This window comes from Olea europaea, chromosome 14 (genome assembly GCF_002742605.1).
Source record: "Olea europaea var. sylvestris chromosome 14, O_europaea_v1, whole genome shotgun sequence".
Taxonomy (NCBI): domain Eukaryota; kingdom Viridiplantae; phylum Streptophyta; class Magnoliopsida; order Lamiales; family Oleaceae; genus Olea; species Olea europaea.
In genome coordinates this window covers 16949567-16957340 of record NC_036250.1, presented here as the reverse complement: position 1 = coordinate 16957340, position 7774 = coordinate 16949567, and positions in this window count along the sequence as shown.

The following is a 7774-nucleotide window of genomic DNA, read 5'->3' as shown; positions in this document are numbered from 1 at the left end:
TGGCAGCAGTAGTGTGGGGATTTGATTTCTGAGACATAAATTGGATTCTTTGTAGGCGTAGTGTACATGCAGCTCTTGTTTCCTGACCTGTTGGGGCAAATTCCGTGATTTACCTCCCTCACAAAGCTCTAGGGGCGGGACGGTAAAGATCCTCAAGGTTGGGGTTCAACCCTTTTCTTTTTTTTTTCTTTTTTTTTTTAAAGCTTGGGATATAACATACCTACCGTACTTGATAATGATTGATTGCCAAAGAGATTGAATATCAAATCTATTATTTATGATGAGAGGAGACCTACTTGTGAATATTATGGGATATTGCATTATACTAAAAATATTTGTTATTGGCAACTCCAGAAGATCGACAAAAGAGATATGCAGACAACAAAAGGTATTCTTAAAGGTGGCATCAATAAAGAGTGTGTACTAAGATTCGGTAAGAAGGAACTTCTAAAATTACTGCAATTGTGGCGTGGAAAACCATGACTTACAAGAGTAAAACTTACAGAGTAGACCCAACTAGAAAAACACATCAAACTTTTAAACAATAAAATTTCTAGTTTTTCCTCCCGTTAAAGATTGTATAGGGACTTTCAAAATTCTTGACAAGATTGGTAATGTAGCGTATCGATTAGTCCTGCCACCTGAACTTTCAGTTGAGCGTAATATTTTGCACTTTTCTATTATCAAGAAGTATATGCACGATCCAAGTCATGTGGTTATCAGATATTGGGTGTTCAAAATTACGTGTCTTATGAAGAAGTTCTACTTTCTATTTTGTACAAAAAAAAGTACAAAAGTTAAGGACTAAAGAAATTTCGCTTTTCAGGATTTGATGGAGACATTATGAAATGGATTAGATCAATTGGGAAATTGAAGCAGAAATTAGAGCCAAGTGTCCAATATTGTTTGCCTATGCAAAGGTAATTTTGAGAACGAATTTTTTTTAAAGTGTGAGTGATGTTAAGTTCCACATTAGTTATGTGGCTTGGTTGGTTTGACCCATAGAAGAAATGAGCTGTAAGGCTTGACCCACATAAAGGAAGAAAAGCTCAAATACTTATGTTGGTTAAAAATCCAAAGATCGTACCATTTAAATTTAAAATAATTTTAATCCATGGAATTACAAGATTATTTGTGTTGGAGCTCATATTTCATATGGGCATCAAATTAGATTTTCATATAACTCTATGATTTGATGTTCATTAAATTATGTTAGTATGATATGTTGACATAAGTTTTTACATGAAAATGTGATTTAGCGAGTGGATTTGGACTTGTAAAAATATAAAATAAAAATTTTAGCTTTCTGTCCGATTTTCAAACTGTCGCCTTGAACTGAATTCGACATATTTTTTTAATGAGATCAGTGACATTTGAAAGTCCTACAAGCCCTATGTTCGTTGACTTTGTAATCAAATCATTTGATTGTCGATAGGATAAGGTACGTATTTTTTTCGTAATTCAGTGTAGTTGGAAACAACTTGTAGCATGTATTTGAGTATCCAATTGAGTGCCTAAATCATTTTAAAAATTTTGAATTTTTACTATATTGTACTCGAATGAGTTTAGAATATAATTATAAAAATTTCATAGAACTCCAAACCCAAGAAATGATTTAACTAAGCTTAATCATTGGATAGTACATTGGAGGGTTGAACTCCATTAATGTAAGCTAGCTTCCATTTACATCTTTCGTTTCGTTTTGTTTTATTTATTCAACAAAGCAAAACTAACTAATTTAACCCATTTTTTGTTAGTTGTTGAAACTTGTGCTAGAACATACAGATAATCTACGAGATAAAAAAGAAATAAAGTAAAATTTAATTTAACCTAAATTTTGAAGACCTAAGAAGTATGTTTTTGTAATAAATCCAAATCTTAAGATTTGGGGCATTACAATGGTAATATATTAGGGTTTGGAGAGAGATATGGTAGTGGAATAAGATTGAATGAGTTTATTAATTTGATTCTTAATTAAATTAATTAGGGTAAATATACTAAAATCATTATTAGACTAGGGTAAACATGAGGATGAATTAATTTCTTTTTCATAAAATAAGGAGTTTGGCATAAATAAACTTTTTGAAAAATTGAAAGTTGTAAAAACTGCTTTTAAATTAAGAAGTTGCTTTGAATATATATAAATAATATTATACAAGTGATTTATCTATTAAAATATCTTTTAAATGAAGCACACCCAAGATAACTCCTCAAAGAGAGAAGGCAGAAGTTATATCAAATAACTTGATGTATGTATTTTTATTTTTTATTTTTTTTTCAAATTGGGAGAATTTCCAGTAACAATAAATGGAATTTTATAAATTTATGCGTGTTTGCTCCGAGTGCCTATTTGTCAACTATTAAAATAAATTTATTTTTTAAATTCATTTTCAACAACACATTTTAACAATAAAATATTCTGCACATAAATTTAAATTTTTTCTCTACTTTTAATTACACATTTTTTTTTATAAAAAAAATCACGATTCCAAAATTTATTTTTCCAAAAAAATCATTTTAATGATTGTCGTACTTTTTGTGGAAAAATTGTTCACGTGCAAACAAAATCTATGTTGACTGATGTTTAGTTGGTGAATCAATTTTGTTGTCATAAGAGGGACGGATCACTATGTTGGGTTGTGTACTCATATAGTATATTTTGTTGTGATAAAATCATAATATAAGTTAGGTACTTGTTTTGAGAAGTATGGTGTGACAAAACTCTTTTTTTTATCATAAATAATTTGTTCATAATCAGCGTATAAGTGTCAGCACTTTATACTAGAAGGTTGTAATGTAACCGATCTATTATTCAGGTTTGTGATTTGTCCTTATCACGGAAATAGTTAAAGATGACACTAGTACACTTAAAGCGTATTGAACGGTTCGAGTTTCAAATTTAATTCTATAGTATGACCGTGTGAAGAATTAAGTTGCACTTGACCTTCTTGACCTTCATGTATTTCATCTAAATCCTTGATAGGATTATGTATATTTTTTCATGATTTTAATGGATCTTTGATTCGTTGATTGGTGAGATCAATTTGATTGGTCAAGTATCTCAATGAGTTGGGAACTTAAGAATACGTGAAGTAAAGAACATGAATTTGTGTCAGGAACCGTCACCTTAAAAAAAGGGTAGAGTGACTACTTAAATGTTTTCTATCGAAGTTCTAGAACTACATATGTAATTAAATGTAAACTAATTGGATTTAGACTTTAATTAAAACTTCTACTTGGATTTTAATTAGAACTCTAATTTTAATGTGAAATTATTATTGTACAAGAATTGTGATTGTTCTATCTCTATAAATAGAGATTAGATGAAAACATGACATCTTATGGAATTGTACAAATATCATATTACATAATTTCATAGTGTTCAAATTTGAAGAAAGAAAATAATTATTTTCTCATCTCATTCAATTGTCCAATTCAAAAAATAGTTTCTTGATTTAATTAAAAGAATGTGCCCATCCACTGGTGTAATATTGACTTTGGAGAATATCATAGAGGAGTAGGAAGTTTGATGCATCAAGTTCTTAGAATTAAAAAGCTGGAAGTTCGGGATCCAAAAATCTGGATGTTCGAGATTCAAAATTAATTCAAGAATTGACTATCGAATTTGGGTAAATATTCGAATTATTTATTCATAATATAACATACACATGAGCATCTAGACGATCTTGATTATTGAATTAAAGATTTTTTTTTTAATTTCGGGATAATTTCACTTCCGCATTCCAACAATTGGTATCATAGCAATCTAGATCGTTCACATGCTTGTTATTTTTTAATTTTGATTGCATGTTCTAGTCGAGCGATGTCTAGAAATATTTTATAATGTGAAGATTGAATGATTGTATTATTTTAATCTATGATCCAATTATCTGTCGTCAGTTCTTGATGTAATTCGTTATTTCGAGTTTGTAACAAGATAGGTGGATTACGACTTCGTCATCTTGATTTAATTTTCTATTCAATTAGATTCAAAATTGTGAGCCGACGGGATATAGGAATTATGTAATTCTTGTAATTGTTGAATCTTGTAAATTGATTAAAGATTCAAGACAAAGACTTGAAGGTGGAGGACAAAAATTCTAGATCTTACAAAAAAATTTATTCTTTACGGACAGATTATTTGTCTGTCAGCAGACAGTAACAAGTCTGCTCGGGCAGACAGCTGTCTGCTGTGCAGATAAGAGCAGATTCTATCTACACATGCAAACTGATTATAATCTGTGTTTTTTTTTACTCGGGTTCGATTTTTTTTTTTTCCGAATTGGATCGAATATGGAAAAGCATATTTCGAAATTAATTTTTTATAGGTACGATGGTAAAGTCCATTGTTATTTTTGGAAGTGCTACTGTTGGATCTTTAAAGATTTATATTAAATATTAAGCATGGGTCCAATTAGATTTTAATTTAATTCTTGAGTCTTTTTGGGTCACAAATAATTGTTAATTTAATACTTTATATGTGCTTTAAATTATTGTTTGAAATATTGTCATTATTGATATTATGGCATATAGATTTATTTGTGACATCGATCATGATACTATGAATATGATGAATATCATTGAACATCGATTTTTTTATTAAGTTAATTTAGATTTATTTTTTCTGGATAGGAAAATCGTAATAATTAAACTGTATATTAATTTTATTAATGTGAACATTTGATAATTATTTAAATTTTCATTGATTAATTTAATTGAGATTAATTTTTTTGGAAGAAAAATTCGTAATAACTAAACTGTATATTAATTTGATTAATGTGAACAATTGATAATAATTTTAATTTTCTTGATTAATTTAATTTTAATTTTCTGAATTGAAAAATCGTAATTATTAGACTATATATTAATTTAATTAATATGAACAAATGATAATTTATTTAAAATTTTCTTGATTAATTAAATTTAGCTTAAATTTTTTGGAAGAAAAATTAGTAATAATTATGCTATATATTAATTTGATAAATATGAGCATTTGATAATTATTTTAATTAAAATTCATTACTTTAAAATATTAAGTGAGAGCTGGTGTTTATTTAAATAAAAATCTATGGTCTCCTTTGGTCAATCCATTAGTAAAGTAACACGTTTGCCTCATACCAATAATGCAATGGACACTCTTTAGGAGGGTCGCATAGTTCAAATTGTTTAATTGGATTCCTCAATGATAAGATCGTCTAGATAATAATATAATTTGTGATTATCTTATAGATTACTTTCAAGTATCTAGAAGTCTAGACAAAAGTTATACACTCAGATCGAGATCATCTACGAACCTTTTATAGAGGCTCTCGTTTATGATCTTGGTGACCAAATAAAACGATACTAGACTTATATATACATATGTTGTCAGATATAGCCCTTGTTTGTGCCCATTTTAAGTGAATAAATGCATTTTTAAATAGTGATTGATGAAGAATATGTGGTTAAAAATTAAAGAAATGTTTATAGTTTGTGAGTAAAATTATTTTATTGAAAAACGTTTGGTTGAAAATGAATTTTTTGAAGAATGTGGCTCAAACAAGGGCATGGTTTGTCTAGTGGGAGGGTCCCAACTTGATTAGTGGACATAGCTAACTTTCCTATAGAGAGGTCTGTTGGATCACAAGAATTAAATAATCGTTGCATTACTGTAATTAGATGGACCTACATGTGAATTTATGCATCATATGCTATTATTTGCTGCTCAATCTTAATATGCAATGTATGATTATTTTTGTGTGAAATATCACTTGGTCAATTTTTTCCGTTATTCTAAAACAAAACCAACTAATTTGGGAAAAATCATGTGGATTGGAAACGTAATTCAATGTTAGTACTTAATGTGGATAAACTTAACTTTGTGCTTAACGGATGTCCTGGTACACCTACTAAGATCATGTAACAAGTCCAAGAGCTAGGTAAGTTGAGTGGGAGACTACAGACAAATGGCTAGTTCTTTCATTTTGATTTTGAAGTCAAACGTGTTATAACAAAATGCTAGAAAGTCAGAGTACCTCACATGACATGCTACAAAACCTTTAGGGTATGTCTGGTCATCGAAGTAGGAAGGTTCTTTTGAAACCATTTGTACCTCATAGAAAATCCGCATGAAATCCAGAGTGCTTGTAAAATTTTATAGTTTGACTGTGATTGCATACTTCAAACATGGCTGAGAGTTTAGATGCAACCATCTAATAAGGATACTCAATTTTTAAGATGGTATTGAAATCTTTACCAGATGATTTTTCATAGTTTACTATGGATTATCCCTTATACAAAGTGAAGATACCATTGACTAAGTTAATGATAGAGTTGTAATGTAAAAAGTGATCTTAATGGTACAATGGTGATGCTCATGCATCATTTGGTGACTCATCTGATTTCAAGCCAAAAAGGCATATTTGAAAAGAAGAGGAAGAAAGCTATCAAGCATAAGTGCAACAAAATATCAAAAATAGATGAAAAGTCTTAAGGCAAGTGTTCTAACTGCAGTAAAAAAGGACACTGGAGAAAAACTTTCCGGATGCACCAGCTAAAGTGCCAATGAAGTTTTTCATTACTAAGTATTGTTTAGTGATTGATATTACAAATATCTGAGTTGTAGATTTTAGAACTATTAATCATATCTTCATGTCACTACGGGTGCTTCAAGAAAGTAGAAAAATCAGTAAAGGCCAGTTTAAAATCATCATTAGCATAAGAGCAATAGTTTTGGCAAGAGCATAGGAGTATTGTTTTATTTCAATCATGATAAGAGTTTGATTCTTAGAGACTGTTATTATGTCCCACGAAGGAAGAAAAAATTTGATTTCCATTTCCGGTTTAATTGGACAAGGTTATTATATAAAATCGACGCATGATGCGTTTTGTATTTTAATGAATAAAGTTCTTCTTTTTTTTTGGACATTTGATGAATGATCTTTATAATTTAAATATCCCACATATGAAATAAAAGTTACTTCTACAAAGGGTAAACCATAAAATGTCACACCATACTAGTGATACATATTTATGGCATCTCGGACAAATCGACCTTGACAGAATATAAAACTAAATAGAGATGGTTCTCTCAACTTGGTTAAGATTGAACCATTGACAGTTTGTGAGTTTTGTTTGGAAGGCAATATAACCAAGATACCTTTTTTTGATAAAAGAGATAAAGCTAAAGATGTATTGGAACTAGCGTATTATGATATGTGTGAACTTGTGAATACACTTGAGAAGGGAAATTATGAGTATTTCTTTATAGATAATTACTCTAGATTCAAATACATTTACCTAATGGCTTGAAAGTTAAACACTTTTGCGAAATCAAAAGAGTATAAAACGAAGGCCGAGAAACATTTGTATAAGAGTATCAACACACTTTGATTGGATCGAGGTGGTGAATACCTCTCGAGAGAATTTAGGGACAATTTAACATAAATTAATATTATTTCTTAATTGAATACGTCTTGTATACCTAAGCGGAATGGAGTTTCTGAAAGAAGAAACGCGACATTGTTAGATATGGTTAGGTCAATAAAGAGTTTCACAACTCTACCTATCTCATTTTAGGATATACACTGAAAATAATTGGATATATTCTTAACTTAGTCCCTTCTAAGTCTGTTCTCAATACTCTCCTGAAATTTTAGAAAGATTCCAAGTCCTCTTTGCATTACTTCCAAATTTGGGGATCCAGCTCATGTGCTAAAGATGATGCAGAAAAGTTGAAATCTAGGTCAAATATGTGCTTGTTTTTGGGATATCCTAAAAATACCAAGGGATATTT